The sequence below is a fragment of the Podarcis pityusensis genome (genome assembly GCF_964106645.2).
Source record: "Podarcis pityusensis genome assembly, chromosome: 4".
Classification (NCBI taxonomy): Eukaryota; Metazoa; Chordata; class Lepidosauria; order Squamata; family Lacertidae; genus Podarcis; species Podarcis pityusensis.
Genome location: NC_138027.1, coordinates 89,104,646 through 89,121,994, shown reverse-complemented (window position 1 = coordinate 89,121,994; position 17,349 = coordinate 89,104,646). Strand labels below are relative to the sequence as shown.

Below are 17,349 nucleotides of genomic sequence, written 5' to 3'. Positions count from 1 at the left end.
TCCCACCCCCTCCCCATAAATGTCCAGAAGATAGCATTTATTACTGTAGTTCTACAGCCTCAATGGGAAATTCTGCAATCCAGGGCAGCTCTTTACATGCATAGCTGGATTCTCTTTGTAGTTTTCAGCACTGCATCTCTCACCGTGACACGGCTACTTGCTTCTAAACCTGAACAGCAGCTTGCCAGAGCAAATGTAGAAAATAAAAGCTAGGAAACTGCATGGAAATTCCCAGGGATGTGTGCAGCTCAGGATGGGATAATCTGTCCATTTTAGCTTCTCGTTTTTCCCATTTCAAATTCAGATCACCACATTTACAAATCAAGCTTGCACCCTTACGGAAATTTATCTGTATTTTAATGTGCATTTCCCTGGATATACAAGTTTAGCGCCACATCCAGGCTGAAAACACAACACAACATGGGTGTAGCCGGGGGGGGGGGGGGAGGAAGGGGCAGCTGCCCTCCTAAATCAATAAAAATCAATAAAAATCAATAAAAACACATAGCTAACTGAGCTTCTGCCACTCCAACAAAAGGCCTGCCCCAAACAAAAATCCCAGTTATGTCCATGTAATACAACACAAAAGAAATTGGCAGCCCTAGTCACTTTCACCTAAATCTAGGAAGGCGGCCCTTTACAGACTCCACCTGAATAGTTAGGCATTGAGAGTACAGTGGTACCTCGGGTTAAGAACTTAATTCATTCTGGAGGTCCGTTCTTAACCTGAAACTGTTCTTAACCTGAGGTACCACTTTAGCTAATGGGGCCTCCCGCTGCTGCTGTGCCACCACTGTGCGATATCTGTTCTCATCCTGAAGCAAAGCTCTTAACCCAAGGTACTATTTCTGGGTTAGCGGAGTCTGTCACCTGAAGTGTCTGTAACCTGAAGCTTCTGTCACCCGAGGTACCACTGTATGAAGCCATAGGGGCATGTGATAACGGGATACAAGTTCAGTGGAACAGAGTAGTTGATGTGCAAGCACTGTATCCGTGTCTCTCATGCTGGATCAGATCATATAGCTTTTATTATTTTCCCCAGTGTAGTATTACCTAAGCAAATACTACTGATGAATAAGCACCATTCATGGTGCAACTTTATTATGGAGACATGGGAGCAATTCTTATAGTTTTTAAAAATTGAAATAGTGAGTAGATTTGCCAACATTCTTACTCCCACTGATCCTGCACTCCTGATACTGGGTCGATCTGCAGACAATAGCATGGGACAATACTTGTCTTTACCCTCTGAAAATCTGTCAGTTCCTGCATGTCAGCTTCTTTCAAAGGCACAGGAATAGGTCAAGTCGTCAACTCACTTCTGGTCCATCTTCACAGTAAACACTTCTGTCTCTGGTAGTATAGCCATATGCAGATTCTTGATCTCTCATATCCTGAAGATGAGGCATTTTTATTTCCTCTTTTTCCCAGGATTCTCCAGTGTGTTTAGATGTGTTCCTTACTGTGTTGGCTTTCAGGAAATGAGTATATTCTGGCTGGGCAGTTCCAGCAGACTGAGTCATATTTTCCTCACATCTGTTTGTGCAGTCCTCCATCATATGTCACTGAATTATAGATGTTGGTTTTCAAAAGAAGTCTTCCAATATTTCAAAAGCCATACTGTACAGTCTTTTGGGTGTGTGTTTTTTTAACTCACTTTAGAATCACCACAAAAACACTACACAGCTGTTTTCCCTGTATCATCATTGACTTCATTGTTTCATCTAAAGCTTGTTAGTCACCTTGAAGACTAGCAGACTGGTAATCTATACAATGGAACATCTCAGGCCAAACAAATACCCCCCCACACACTTTTTGTGCCTCATTCACAGGGAAATGGGACGTGGGTGGCGCTGTGGGTTAAACCACTGAGCCTAAGGCTTGCCGATCAGAAGGTCGGCGGTTCGAATCCCCGTAACGGGGTGAGCTCCCGTTGCTTGGTCCCTGCTCCTGCCTACGTAGCAGTTCGAAAGCACGTCAAAGTGCAAGTAGGTACCACTCCAGCGGGAAGGTAAATGGCGTTTCCGTGTGCTGCTCTGGTTTGCCAGAAGCGGCTTAGTCATGCTGGCCACATGACCTGGAAGCTGTATGCCAGCTCCCTTGGCCAATAAAGCGAGATGAGTGCCGCAACCCCAGAGTCAGCCACGACTGGACCTAATAGTCAGCGGTCCCTTTACCTTTACACAGGGAAATAGGGGGTGAAATATATAAGAGGTCAGTTAGTGAAATTAGAAGTGGAGGCAGCGATGCTGGGGAATTCTGATGAAAACAGAAAAGAATGGAAATTGCTGGTGTCTTCCTATTCATCCCATATCCAGAACAGAAATCAGTACAGGAAAAATGATTGGTAGGCACTGTTGTTGTTGCTTTCGGTTCACAAACAATACATAATTGATTTTGGCCCCACCCACCCCCACTTTGCTCTGTGTTTCTTTTGCATTGAAATGAATGGGGTGGAATAACAATGCTAATGTAACTTATGCAATTTATGTAATTAATTACATAAGTTACCTAATTTTGTACCAGCAGACAATGAGATGAATGTCAATTTTTTTAATGGAAGATAAACTGCCTGCCTATAATTCTGGGCCCTTTCAGTGGTATTATCTTCTTGGAATCAAGCAACTTCTTTGGCAAGATAAACAACCCTCCCAGCTGTGAAATTTGCCACTGGGACCTTAAAATGTTTTAGATGCGTTATCATCTTAGGAAGATCTTTGAAACAGGACCTTATGTCTGTCATCAGCTGCTTAGAACGTTCTTAAATAAAATAATAATTTTTATGCCACATGGTTCTTGGTAAGCCTCGCTGAAATGTATACTTTGCAGTTGTAATGAAATGTTGCCTACTTTATTGTAAACTAAAAAAGGTAAAGGTAAAGGGACCCCTGACCACTAGGTCCAGTCGTGAGTGACTCTGGGGTTGCGGCACTCATCTCGCTTTATTGGCCAAGGGAGCCGGCGTACAGCTTCCGGGTCATGTGGCCAGCATGCCTAAGCCGCTTCTGGCAAATCAGAGCAGCGCACGGAAATGCCATTTACCTTCCTGCCAGAGCGGTACCTATTTATCTATTTGCACTTTGACGTGCTTTCGAACCACTAGCTTGGCAGGAGCAGGGACCGAGCAATGGGAGCTCACCCTGTCTCAGGGATTCGAACTGCCGACTTTCTGATCGGCAAGCCCTAGGCTCTGTGGTTTAACCCACAGCACCACCCGCGTCCCTTATTGTAAACTACTTCCTATTAATTTATTGTTGCCGAGTCCAGGACCTTTCAGCACTTTTTGTTGTTGGAAGATGAACAGCAGCAGAACAGAAACAGTGTTCAATGTGTTGTGCAATGGGAAATGATGCCTTTGTACATCCTTGGGGAAACAAAAACTCTCTGCCACAGGCAGAGTTCCTCTCTCAGAAGGCATTACTTTCTTTCCCAAATGCCCACATTCAACATCAGATGTGAGGAATCTCTTCTGGACAATCTTCTGAGAGCTGGACTACTGTACATGTTTTCACACTGTTTTCAAAGCTCACCTGGGAAGATGCAATGTCCAGCAGAGAAACAAGCCAGGACTTCAAGATTCCTAGCTACTTTGTACTATTTATCCAGCTAGACCATTGTCTATTCTGACTGCTCTGACTGGCAGCCCTTCTCCTGATTCTTTCTATTCCCTGAACAAAATGTTCATGTCATGGCATTCTAGTTATCACTTCCTAATTCAATTAAACAAAACCCATTGAGAAGCTCACTGTGTTCATCAAGCAGCTATCTCAAAGGACAAAAGAATGCTTCATTGTCTTTCTCTTTAGTTTTGTTCAGGGGAATGTCTGTCCCTGAACCAAACTTCACCACATTTAAGAGTGCAAATAGAGTGGTACCTCAGGTTACAGATGCTTCAGGTTACAGACTCCGCTAATCCAGAAATAGTGCTTCAGGTTAAGAACTTTGCTTCAGGATGGGAACAGAAATCATGCTCCAGCAGCGTGGCAGCAGCGGGAGACCCCATTAGCTAAAGTGGTGCTTCAGGTTAAGAACAGTTTCAGGTTAAGAACGGACCTCCAGAACGAATTAAGTTCTTAACCCGAGGTACCACTGTATTCTGATTATGTTGAAAGGAGCTTGGGAATGGGAAAATACTTTCACTTCTGGGCTGAACTAAGAAACACAAGTGTGACCTATTTTTGTCCTATTTTGTTGGTTGAATCCATGCATTGGTCTTTATTACTACATTATGTACCTGCACAGAAATGTGTCAAGGCAGCCAGGGTCTTTGCGCGCGTGTGTGTGTGTGTGTGTGTGTCTTTACAAATAAGCATTAAGTTTGGATTCATGCTTGCTCACTACACACACACACACACATGCATACTGAAAAGTTATAAAAATTATAAAAATAAGAATATAATTTTCCAGTATGTTAGAAAACTATTCAGAGGGGACAATAATCAGCTGAATATTGCAAATCAGCCAAATTCCAACTTTTGCTTTAAAAACTTTCTCTACAATATCCTTATCACCTCTTTATATATATCATTCTTCCCAATGTTCATAATTCTGTTTGTTACTCTGTCTAATTTTGCTTTTCTCCTGTGTGTGAAGACCTCGAACCAGCAATGCTATGTCACAATTTGCAGGGCAGGGAAGAGATTTTAGTAGAGAAAAACTGAAAGCCCCATTAAGTCCAGTACTGTGAGAGCTTGAGGCTTGCAGAGGAAGCTGGCAAAGGCAGGTCAAAGCAGAGGGCAGACAGGACCAGGACCATGGACAGCTCCAACAACCTTGCAGACTGGAGCATTCTGCTCCAATGGCATTCAGTTATAGTAAGATGATGTCTCAGCAGGGAGCTAAAGCCAACAGAAGCCTTATACACACTGGCAAGTCTTGCAGGCTTCACATAGCTTCAGGAACTGGCTTGATGGTGTACTGTGGGAAAACTTTTTCAGCCCGAGGGCTGCATTCCCTTATGAGTAACCTGCTGAGATCTGCATGTCAGTCTCCATAGGGATAAATGCAAAAGTGGGCAAGGTAGTATAGGAGTGGATTTAGACACTAGGAGATGAAATATTATTTAGTTGTTATTCTTCCTTGCTCACATGATATTAGTAGAGTATCATCCTTTGCAGCTTAAACTTGGAAGCTAAGACAAGGTTGATTTAACCTTCTAGAACAGGCATCACCAACCTGCGGCCCTTCAGATGTTTTGGCCTACAACTCCCATGATCCCTAGCTAACAGGGCCAGTGGTCAGGGATTATAGGAATTGTAATCCAAAACATCTGGAGGGCCGAAGGTTGGGGGTGCCTGTTCTAGAAAGAATAATCCAAGATGCTTTAAGGCACACCTCCTTTCTCTCACTTAAAAACAACAATCACACGTACATTGCTTTGTGAAGATATAAAAGTGGTATTCACTCACATAATCTAGGTCTTGAAATAGCAGTTACAGCAGCAAAATGAAGGTAGGTTTATAACTAAGTTACGAAAGTGCAAAATGTAAGTTCAAAAATGGGGTCTGAGCTGCACACACACTTGTGGTCAGCTTGGAAGCATGATGAAGGAAGAGGAGACTGCCCAGGCAGGAAGTGCATAGCATTACAGCTTTCTCCCAAAGCAGACAAAGGAAGTGACCTCACAAAGTTCCCTCTAGCAAATTTTATAGGAAAGCTCTGTGCCTATCTAGCAAAACCTGACTTGTTGATTTGACTGCACTAATATCCTACAGGTAGTAGGTGCAAGTCTTACCTTTGTTTGATAGGATATACTTCAGCCACACCAAAGCCAGAGGTTTCTACACACATATATCTCTGCATTCTACATCTGATGAAGCAAGAGGCATTATCACAGTTCAAGGACACATCCAACCAGGAAAAAGCACATGAGTAGGATGTGGATCCACACGAAAGTGCTTGAGTGTGGTGTGTGAGTGCCTGGGGTAAGTCTCAAAAACTCAACAGGGAGTCCTGGAGGCTGCAGTCCACCCTCTGGCCTGAGGTTTCCCATTTCTGTTGTGCAGTGGCCAAGGCACAATTCAATACTGAATTGTGCAGAAAAAGGATTGGCACTATATAGATAGGTCCAGGGATAGGGAGCAAGGGCAGATGTCCTGCTCATTCTGTCCTTGAGTCTATTCCTCTGTTTCTTCAATACATGTGAATACTGCCATTCATTCCTAGAGATAAAATCAAATGCTGCACTCAGGAGAACCACTGAAATGTGGATAAAACTCCCCTCCCCCATCACAGGTTGGCCTAGCAGTTCCTGAGAGAGATCTCACAGGATGGTGAAAAAAATGTGCAGAGTGTACAGGGGCACATTGGACACGCTAGAAATCCTTGTGATATATAGGACTCCCCTCAAACACATCCCGCTCACCATAGTAGGTATTTTCTGATTTACAGAATTGAAGAGAAGCTCTACTTATCCATACTGATGCACAAGGTTAGAGTGCAGCTTTTAAAGGGTGTGTGTAAATAGCACGAGCCATTAGTATTCATAAAGTATAAAGCTGTTTATTCCTTTCAGAGCATTTTAATCCTATTGTTGTGAAGGTTAAGTGGATTTATAAGCTAAATATACCTCTCCAACTCCTGCTATCTTAATTATTATTATTAGTAGTAGTATTATTAGTATTATTAGTATTATTAGTATTATTAGTATTATTAGTATTATTAGTATTATTTATATCCCACCCACCCCAGCCATAACCGGGCTCAGGGTGGCTAACATCAAAATATAAATACATTAAAACATAAAATTCAGCAATCAACTGAAATACAGCTTAAAATCGGTTTAAAATCAAGTAAGATCAGAAGGCAACTGGCAAATTATGATTATAGGGGTTGGGAACCTTAGGTACTCACCAGGCTCAGCTATTTATATGAGCCAGTGAGAGGAGTTAGAGAGGCCTCTTATATATAGGGTCTTGTAGGAGGAGAGGGGTCAGACTGGGCCCCGCCCAAAGGCCTGGCGGAACAGCTCTGTCTTGCAGGCCCTGCAGAAAGATGCCAAGTCCTGCAGGGCCCTGGTCTCTTGCAGCAGGGCATTCCACCAGGCTGGGGCCAGGGCTGAAAAGGCCCTGGCTCTGGTCAAGGCTAATCTAACCTCCTTCAGGCCCCAGACCTCCAAGATGTTATTGTTTGTGGACTGTAGGATCCTCTGCAGGGCATACCAGGAGAGGTGGTCCCATAGGTACGAGGGTCCCAGGTCATATAAGGCTTTAAAAAGTTAGAACCAGCACATTAAACCTGACCCTGTACTCCACTGGGAGCCAGTACAGCTGATATAGCACTGGTTGGAAGTGGTCCCGTGGCGAAGACCCTGTAAGTAGTCTCACCGTGGCATTCAGTGTCTAAGTTTTAAGTGTAGATATGTCAAGGCTTCCATATATTTACTTTTCCTTGTGTGATGAACCGATCTGCCACATCTGCCACAGCCAAAGCATTTAAAGCCCTCTTATGCCACTTCAACAGTCAGGCTGGGAAAATGTAGTTGGTTAAGGGAGCTGGGAGATGTCAGGAGCCCTCTGTTTCCCACACAAAGCTACAATTCCCAGAGTGCCCTGGGAAGAAGGATTGATTGTTAAACCACTCAGGAACTGTAGTATTGTGGTGTAAACTGGGGTCTTCTAACAACTCTCAGCACCCATAATGAACTGCAAGGATTCTTTAGGGGCAGCAGTAACTGTTAAAAGTGATATAATAGCACTTTAAACATATGGTGTGGATGTGATCTCTGAAAGGTTTTGGAGCTATGATCTCCTTTCATCAGGTCCACGGTATCAAAGGTCAATGAGCATCGCTGTTAGGGTCATTTAAAAACTATTTTCTGGGCCATTTTAAAAGGACACACCTGCCCCTGCTTTGAATTAAAAATGTTGACACCGAAGCCCCATAATAAGGACGTGTATCAATGTCTGGACCATGTTTGTGATCACCAGCTGTGGTCTTCCCCGGCTACACTTACAGGTGTAACCATGTGATGTTCCCCACACTCTGAAGATGCAGTCCCGTTAGGTAAGATACTAACAGATGTACCACTTGCTTCTAATATACCGTACCTCTCAGGAAATGTCAGTCACTTTGGGTTGGGTGAACTGTCTATCGACTGTTTGTCTGTTGACTCTTCCGTCAGGGACTGGGAACAGATAAAAGTGTATTATCAATTAATTCCAAAGGGGACCTTTTGCTTTCTCTTCTTTTTTGACAGCAAGAGAGGAAAGAGAAAGAGAGAGAATGTAATAAATCATTACTGTCTTACAATGAGATCCCCAGATATTTATACCATCTGGTGCATTGGCTTGGTTTCATGTTAGAGGGTCTCCTAAACCCATCTCCCTTATCTGGAACAATTCTTCAGTCTCCTTTGTTCGCCTGGTGTGAGTTAGTTGCTTCTTGTTTATCTGTTTTGTCTATGCTGCAGAACTGCCTTTTTTGAGAAGCATTGTTTAATGTGTTTGTGGGGGTCTTATCTTGCTGAAGGAAGACAGTTCTTGGTACAGGAAAGCACCAACACTTGGTTGCAAAACTCAAGGAGCTTATTCATCTTAGTTATTTAAGTATCCTTAAGGCTCATGGCATTTCCAGTGCATATTGAGAGAGAGATAGGAGGTCTGTGGCACCCATAAACCCAGATAACCAGCTGTTTTCCCCAGTCAAATGCTTAAAACAAGGGAAAGATACAATTGTTATTTTTTATTTACTCTTTCTATTTGCACCCAACCCTTCATCAATTCAGGCAACATTAAAATAAGACATCAAAAATATGGCATCTATAAAAACATAACTACCAACAAAGCAAGCAGCTTAACCATCTGTTAAACTAAAAATACAATACAATGCAAAAAATACAAAACATATTTACAGAGTAGACATGATCCATTATTCTGCAGTGGGCCAAACTAATCCAAGCACCAGTAATAATCTGGACAAAGAAGGTGTGTCATCAACTGCCCCCACCAAAGTAAACAACACAGCCAGGGCACCACAACAAGAAGTTCCTGTCCTCAGTATTTAATGTACCATGAAATGTGTAATGAACCTGGATGCATCTTCATAGCTGAACTTTTTGAGAAAGTTAGTTGGGGAGCATTTCAATTAGATGAGTGAAACTTCTCAGTTTTTGCATATTGCTATTAAGTGTAGGAGAGGAATATGAAGCAATAGGGGGTGGTAAATAAGGAATCTAGCTTTAAAAAAAAAAGAATGACCATACACAGACACCCATGAAATTCTGATGCCCTTCAAAGTTTGTCCCAGACATTTGACTGTTGCTTCTCTGGGAATGGATTCCATACAGCTGGAGTGACGCAATCCCAAGGATGGGGCAAATTTCAGAATCTTCCTTATGTAGGAGGGAGGGTGTTAATTCCATCAAATTGCTCTCCTCCTCCTCCTCCTCCTCCTCCTCCTCTTCTTCTTCTTCTTCTTCTTCTTCTTCTTCTTCTTCTTCTTCCAATTTGTATTCTAAATGGCCGTGGTTTAAATATTTGTGAAGGGGGGCATAAGGTTCATAAGAAATAAACACTCGCTTTGGCCCAACTCTTTCCTTGGCAGCCTTCTCCTCCTCATGATATAATGACTTGAAACATGAAATAACAGTTTTGTTGTTCTAAGCCAGTGGCGGTGAGCTTTCTCCAGTCCGAGGTCCACATTTGCTTTCCAGCAACCATCTGGGGGCCACACAGCAGTAGCAGGCAGTGCCAGAGCAAAACTGTGTGGATCAATTAATGTATAGTAGGCTAGTGTCCAAACACACTCACACACCCCTCTATCCCCTATTGAGGCAAGTGAGAAGCACGATCCAAATTCAAGGATCACATTCCAGCCAGGCAAAATACACTCAAGGAGGATGCAAAGCAAGGGTAGGAAGGAATGTGGACAGGGGAGAAGGGGTTGCAGCCAGGGAGGAGGCGTTACTTGGGAGGCTTGCTGGAGGGGCCCAGTATCCCTACCCACCTTTAAGTATATGTGCCTTTAGTTTGACTGGAGCATGAATACTGTCAGGGCTGCCTCAAGTCTCAGCTCACAAAAGACCAACGCCTTTCCTTTCTTATATACAAAAGTGTTTATTGCAGTTCATTGTTTGCTTCAGATCCGAGGCGCGCAGCCCTACGTCTGCTAGGCTTAGACCGCTGAAGTCCCTTCTGAATCTGTCCCCGCCCTGCACCAGTTTAAGAGGCTTGCGCTGCTCCACCTCTTTCTCTCTTTCCTTTTCCGCAGGGTCTTTCTGCCCACTGGGGTTTCGCCCCTCCTGGATTCCTCCGACGCGGAATCAGACTGCTCTTGCCCCCTCCTGCGGGCTTTGGGACCTGGCCCCTCCTCCGGGCTCCCTGTACTTCCGCGCGCCTCTACATTTGAACTTGGCGCGCGCCCCCAACCTCTAACTTTCCTTTTGACAGCTACGCTACTCCCTTCACTACTCCCCTCCCCTTCCGGGAGGGTGGCTTGCTCCGACCTCCCTCCTTTCTCTACTGCCGGAGCCGCCTCCCCTGATACACTGGAACCTCCACCCCCTTCGCTGCACTCTGGCGGGGAGGCTGGTCCTGACGCCCAGCTGCCACTTTGGGATCCCCCGCTGGCCCCCTGCTCCTGACAAGTCCCCCCTGGGGCTCCCCTGGCCTTGACCACCGGTGCCCCCTTCTGGGAATCCTCTGATTCGCTGGAAAGACTCATGGAATCTCTAGAGTCATTGTCATCCTCTTCCTCGCTGTCCTGGGATTCATCCCCATCGCTCTCCATCTCCTGCCTACCCTGTGCCTCTGTCCCTGAACCCCTGACAAATACAAACATACATTTCAGTATCCCTTGATTTGTGACCCAACAAAGAGGCAGAACAGAAAATCAGTTGAGTGACTCTGCATCTTCGGGCAACAAGAGATGGCTTGACAATGTAAAAGGCTAATATTTTAAGTGTTTGTGTTGTGTATTGGCATTATCACAGCATACCCTATTTAAAAGATATCGCCGCAGGATTCACCAGCACAAGTATTTTTAAGATCTGTTTATGCTTGGCACATGAAAATCCATTTAAATATAAATACTGGAGGCATGTCTACTGGACATCTTAGGGCATGATGGATGCAAACGGTAAATCTTAATGATAGCCTAAACCAAAGGTCGTGCAAGATTGGCAATCACATACTATTTTAGTAGCAAGCGGGTGAAAACAAAAAAGGACCTAGGATGTCCAGCACGGTTGTGCTTAATTTCAAAAGGAGAAAGTTGTCAAAAGTGAAAGCAGATAAACATTTATTTATTTTTTACAGAGAAAGTGTGAAGGTTATAACTAAGGACGGATGGATCCCTTCAGTGAGATTGATTGGAACTATCAGAGAGGCTCAAACAAATTGTATCCACAACATCCAGACTGATGCCAGCATGTATAACTATTGAAGAGAAAATCAACAAGGACATCTTTAAAAAGTGAGAATCTTCTTGTAACAGACATCCAAAATGGGAACTTCCTCTATTCCCTACACATTCTCTTCATACTCATGGCTATGCCTTTACACTTTGATCATCAGACATCTTGGTGGTGCAAGACTTGCCAATGCTTTTATCTGTTTATAATTTATCTGTAAATATTTGATAAACCATTTCCATTCGTGTGTGTGTGTTATCTTGTTTTCTTATTTTGCCATTTCTGCATATGCCACAAGTTTTTATATCCATTCTTCCTACGCTGGGACTTCTGCTTCTTTCCATTTTGGGGCAAATATCATTCTTGCCACTGTAGTAGCATACATAAATAAGTTTTATAAAAAGAAGGTTCTTTTTTATCATATGTGTAGTAATGTTAAAGTTTGCTGGGAAATGATACGTAATGAAATGAAAAAAGATGTTTAAAATAACCTTTGGGGGAAAAAAAAAACCAGAAGCTTTTCTTTTTGGAATTATAGGGCAGAACTACCTAAAATGTATAGATACTCCACCAAATTTTGACTTCTCTTTAAACCAGCACTGAGCAGAGTAGGGACCGCCATACGTGATGCTGGCTGGCTTTCCATTGGCTGCAGGAGGCTGTGCATTCCTCCTCAGTGCCGGAAGGAGTGCCAAAAATAGTGTTTGTGCATGCGTGTGTGAGCACACACACTCCGGCCCAATGCGGTGTCTGCAGGACCGTGAAGCAGCCCATGCCACAAAAACTTTGCCAACCCCTGCTTTAAGGTATTTGCTGCTGCCACAACCTGACCTGGAGAGTGCAGAACTATCCTTCTACAGTATTACTCATGTACCCTTTGTACCATATAGGTGTGGCGGCTGATATGGGCGCCTTTCTTTTCTTTGATGGGGGTAGATGGGATGGGGAGAAACCCTGCACCATTTTGCCACAATGTCTTTTTCTGCTCTTTTAGATGTGGCAGCCATTTTGTTTCATGCCATTTTTCCCCACCATTTGTGGCTGGCACCCATGTCACATTTTTTGCCCACTGGTTCAAAAAAAAGAAAAAAAGGATGGCTACTTCTAGACTATTCAGACTGGCAATGGCTCTCCATTATTTCAGACTGAACCTGGGACCTTTGCATGAAAATCCAATGCTCTCCCAGTGAGCTGTGATCCTTCAATCCTTCATCGGTGCTCCCATGCATCCAAAGAACCTCTGGGTGGGATCACATCTTTCTTTTGAGTTTTTGCTATTTATTTATTTTTCCCCACTTGAACATTTCTAAAGCTGATATGGTTCCTTTTTGTGTAACATCAACCAAAATGTGCCCATCTTATAGTTCAATAACTTCAATGACAGACCTAAAAAAAGGGGGGGGGGGTTATCCACAGAGTTGAATGATGTTAGCTGAATATGATACAATGGAGGGAAATATAGGATTTATAGAAAAGGGAGAGAATAGCTTATCTCTTCAGGCTGTGCCAATTTTCAAAGCGGCTGGTTTCTTTTTTTGCATTCCTAGATCAGCGCACAGTGAGCTGCTTTGTGAGTTTCAGAACATTCTTCTGAATATAGATATAGATATAGATATAGATATAGATATAGATATAGATATAGATATAGATATAACACCACATTGGTTGACCCAAACCTTGCTGCCCACTTGCTTTTTGAAAGAATAAAATATGATATGACTCAGATTTCTTCCTTACAATTTTTTTAAAGGTCTATATTCTACTGTAGTGAGGGGGCACAAAAAGTTTTTGGTTGGTTTACCAAAAAACAACAAAACAGCCCCAAAGGTAAGGCTGTGCAACAGGAGAAAAACACACACAAAGCCATTTTTGTACATGAAAGTCTAATTTGAAGGAGACAGATAACAGCGCACAATGGTTTCTATAGCATTCTCATACAGTGCTGATTGTTCTCTTTCTCGTTGTATAGTTACCAACTTGGTGAAAAACAGTACTTTGAGGGCATTCTAGGATAGCTTGAGCTATTGATTGTGACTGTCAACATCACAGAGAAACTACATTTATTGTCCTCTTAATCAAAACTTAACAGTAAGCTTGAAAGACTGTAAAGTGCCTGGCCAGTTTTGCAAAGCCATGTTCGGCTGTGAACTGTAGTGGGATTTACGTCATTTCATAAATTGCATGCCCAGAGCTTGTAAAAGTTTTCTTTAACACTGCATTGAAATGTGACAACTCTGTGAGTTTGCCTCTAGTCTAGACTATTTCTCTCCGTCCCTTGGTATCATGGGCCTGCCCAACCATATACACAATATGGATGATTAAATGCTGCAAGTCATATAGGAATGGCACCAGTGGTGGTGTTTTTCCCACCGATTGCATATATCTTTTAAGAGTATAAACTTCGGAGATCTGTAACTCTAGCTACTGCTGGAGATATTTCAGCTCAGTTCAGTTTTATTTTTCATTTTAGCCATTGGCCTATCGAAGCCAAGGATCCAACTTGTAAAATGGTTAACAGCAAAATCTGTAACTTTCAGCTGAACAAAGTGAACAGAAAACAGGCCAGCTAGAATCTTTTTTTTAAAAAAAAAAAATTATTAGTTTTAACATATAAATTATAAAACATACCACAAAACTTCACCACTTATACAATCTTTTTTTTTACTTCCATCAGCACCTCTGATGATCCACCATTTTAACCGCTTTTTATGCATTTCTTAAATTCATATTGCCTTTAATTATCTTAACTAACCATCCTCCCCTTTGTCCATTTTTGCAATAGTTCCAATAATTCTCCTCACAAAACGTCTTGCAAACCTACAAACGTAGTCTGATCATCACAAATACTTTTCATATAATCTGTATATTTACTCCAGTCTTCTGTGAATTTCTGGTCCCGCCGATTACAAATCCTTCCTGTTAATTTATCTAGTTCTGCATAGTCCATTAATTTCATCCTCCATTCTTCTTTCGTCGGTAATTCTTCTTGCTTCCATTTTTGTGCCAATAATATTCTTGCTGCCATTGTTGCATATAAAAACAATTTACATTCCTTTCTATTTATGTCACTTCCTACAATGCCCAGTAAAAATTCTTCTGGTTTCTTTATAAATGTATATTTCAACATTTTTTTCATCTCATTGTATATCATCTCCCAGAAGTTTTTCACCTTAACAGGCCAGCTAGAATCAGTGGTCATTATGACTATCTTTTTTTTTTTTTTTTTAATCATATTTATTAAAATTTCCAATAATAACAGAATAAAGAAGATAGAAAAGATAAAGAAAGAAAAGAAAGAAAAAAGACCAATTTTAAACCCTTATTTTCATAACCTTCTTTCTGGGACTCCCTCCTTCCCCTCCCGACTGTATTCCCCTTTCCCTACGTTGGTTCCACAAGTTCTCATTCCCAATTTAACCTAATATGTTATGCCTAATAGCCAATTTAAATTACAATCTTAACATCACTCCTCACCTTTAACAAAATAAAACAAAGATTTTTTTCCCCAAAATCTACCCCGCTTCCTTCCACGAATTCCCCCTTTTCTTTTTTTTCCAAAACTTGTTAAATCAAAATACCAAAGTTATATATAAAGAAAAATTTAAAAGATAGAAAATAGAAGAAGGTTCCAGAAATTGATTACATAGCCTTTGGATTCTAGAATTCCCCCTCCCTTCCCCGGTTTAGATTCCCTATGTCCATCAGTCTGTATGTTGTCGGCCTGGAGGTCTCAAGTCCACAGCCAAACTTTCTCAATTCATCTTGCCGGTTTTCTTTAAATTTACTTGTTTTGATGATGTTTAATTTCAAAAGTCCAGTCTAATCGAGGCCTTTAATTTCCCTTGATCATTGTTACTCCTCCCATTGTTCTTGCCGTGGCGTAGTTGGTCCTTTACTCTTTTGTTTCTTACTTTCCCAGGTTTCTGTCTTGTTCAGCTGCAAAACCATTCTTATTCTGAAATCTAGTATCTCTACAGAGGTTTGTTATTCAGGAGCTTACTTAAATAGAAAGATTCTATTGTGTTGTCACCTCTGTAGACAAAACAAATATTTCAGTTTTGCTACTTTCCCAGGAGCTAAGACCAGTAGTACACATCCCAGAGTAGTTTTCCATATACGCCGCTTGTAATGTCCCAAAGCCCCTCTAGAGGGATTGCAATAACTTTGTGTCCTCTCGTCCAAAAGTCAAATTGTTGTTTCTTTTTCCACCCGACATTTTGTATCCATATTTATATCCAATTGTATCAAAATTAACCAGCAAAATACTTGTAGCAAAGTCCTCTTTATATTCTCAAGATTTGACAGCTACTTTGACAGCTGTCAAACTCTCCATCTCTCTCCGCCAGGTTCTCTGAATCGCCCCGGTTCCCGGGGGGGGGGTTGCCTTTTCCCTCTCACCCTCGACTCTCCTCCAGCACAATTCTTGTAATGATTCCATCGTGGAATTTGGTATTTTTAATCAGCAATAAACTTCTGAATTGATCTTGGTTTCTCAGTCCTTGTTTTAGCATGTTTACAATCAGGGAGGGGACTGACTTCCTTTTTAGATCCCCCCCGCTCGTGCCGAATCCGAAAAAAAATTCCTTTTTTTTTCCTCCTTTTGTACCCGGTTACCCAATTACTCACGGGTTTTTGTTAAATGTCCGAATTTCAAATGGAAGAAGCCAGCGCTCTCCGACGAATGGCATGCGGCTGCACTCGGCAGGGGAAGCGATAGACTCAAAGTACCACGCCACTCCCAGGCACCCGATCCGTAGCCTTTAAAAAGGCTCCTTCACGAGTCGGGAGGGCGCTGACGGTACCAGCCGAGTCCCCATGTCCACGGGCCCCGTGCCCGTGGTTTTTAAGGGTCCCCGCGTCGCCGGCGCGGTAGGACCCAGCCCCTGCCGAGCCGACTCCCTCCGGAGCTCGGAGGGAGTCCGCCATTCGGCGATGGCGCCAACCCGGAAGTCCCATTATGACTATCACAACCATTGTTGATAATCTGAGGAAATGTTTTGGACATTCTACGAAACTGGAATTGGTATGAAAGACACTAGAACAAGGCTTAATTTATGCAATGCTTCACTGAAGCTCTGCCTTGACATCAGGAACCACAGAATCAATTTTGCTGCCAGAATCGGAACCCAGATAATACCCACTCTAAGTGTGAGTGCATGAATCTGCATTCACACACACACACTGGGGTCAACATCACAAAAGCTCTTGTTCTCCCTCTGAGAATCATCCCTCTGAGTCTTCATCTATCTCACTCCTTTTGTGTTGCCACATTGGCTGACCTGACATTGCTTTTTTTGTATGCTAAAGTTCAATCCTAGATATAGGAAAGAAAATACATTGGTACCTTGGTTCCCAAAGGCCTTGGTTCCTAAACGCCAGAAACCCGGAAGTAACTGTTTCTGAATGTTTTTCGGAAGCCAAACGTCCGATGTGGCTGTCGCCTATTGTTTCTGGGGCGCCTGCACCAATCAGAAGCTGTGCCTTGGTTTTCGAACATTTCAGAAGTCAAACAGACTTCCAGAATGGATTAATTTGGTGCTTTTGTTTTTGCCATTTATTTTGCATGTTTGTTTTTGAGGCTTTTTTGGTTAATTTGTTTTTGTGACTGTGTGGAACCCAGTTCAGCTACTGGGTTCAGCTATTGATTGTGTGACTACGGAAATGGATAAAAGCCCCTCCCCTCATCCAAACAATGACTATCATCAGTGGAGGTAAGAATTTTTTATTTTTTAAAATTTTTTATCATCTACAATACTGTCTTATTTATTTTATAGTACAGTACATTGATTATTGCTTTCATTTGATGGATGAGTGGTCTCATTAGGTAGTAAAATTCATGTTAAATTGCTGTTTTGGGGATTGTTTTTAATTGTCTGGAACAGATTAATCCGTTTTGCATTACTTTCTATGGGAAAGCAAGCCTTGGTTTTGGAATGCTTTGGTTATGGAACGGACTTCCGGAACAGATTAAGTTTGAGAACCAAGGTACCACTGTAAAC

The 17,349-nt window shown here is 42.4% G+C and overlaps 1 long non-coding RNA gene across 3 annotated transcripts in view; it reads right to left on the bottom strand.

The window, feature by feature from the left end:
• The window catches only part of LOC308475864, a 117,711-nt gene that overhangs the window by 62,077 nt on the left and 38,285 nt on the right, over nucleotides 1-17,349 (bottom strand). The window lies entirely within an intron of this gene.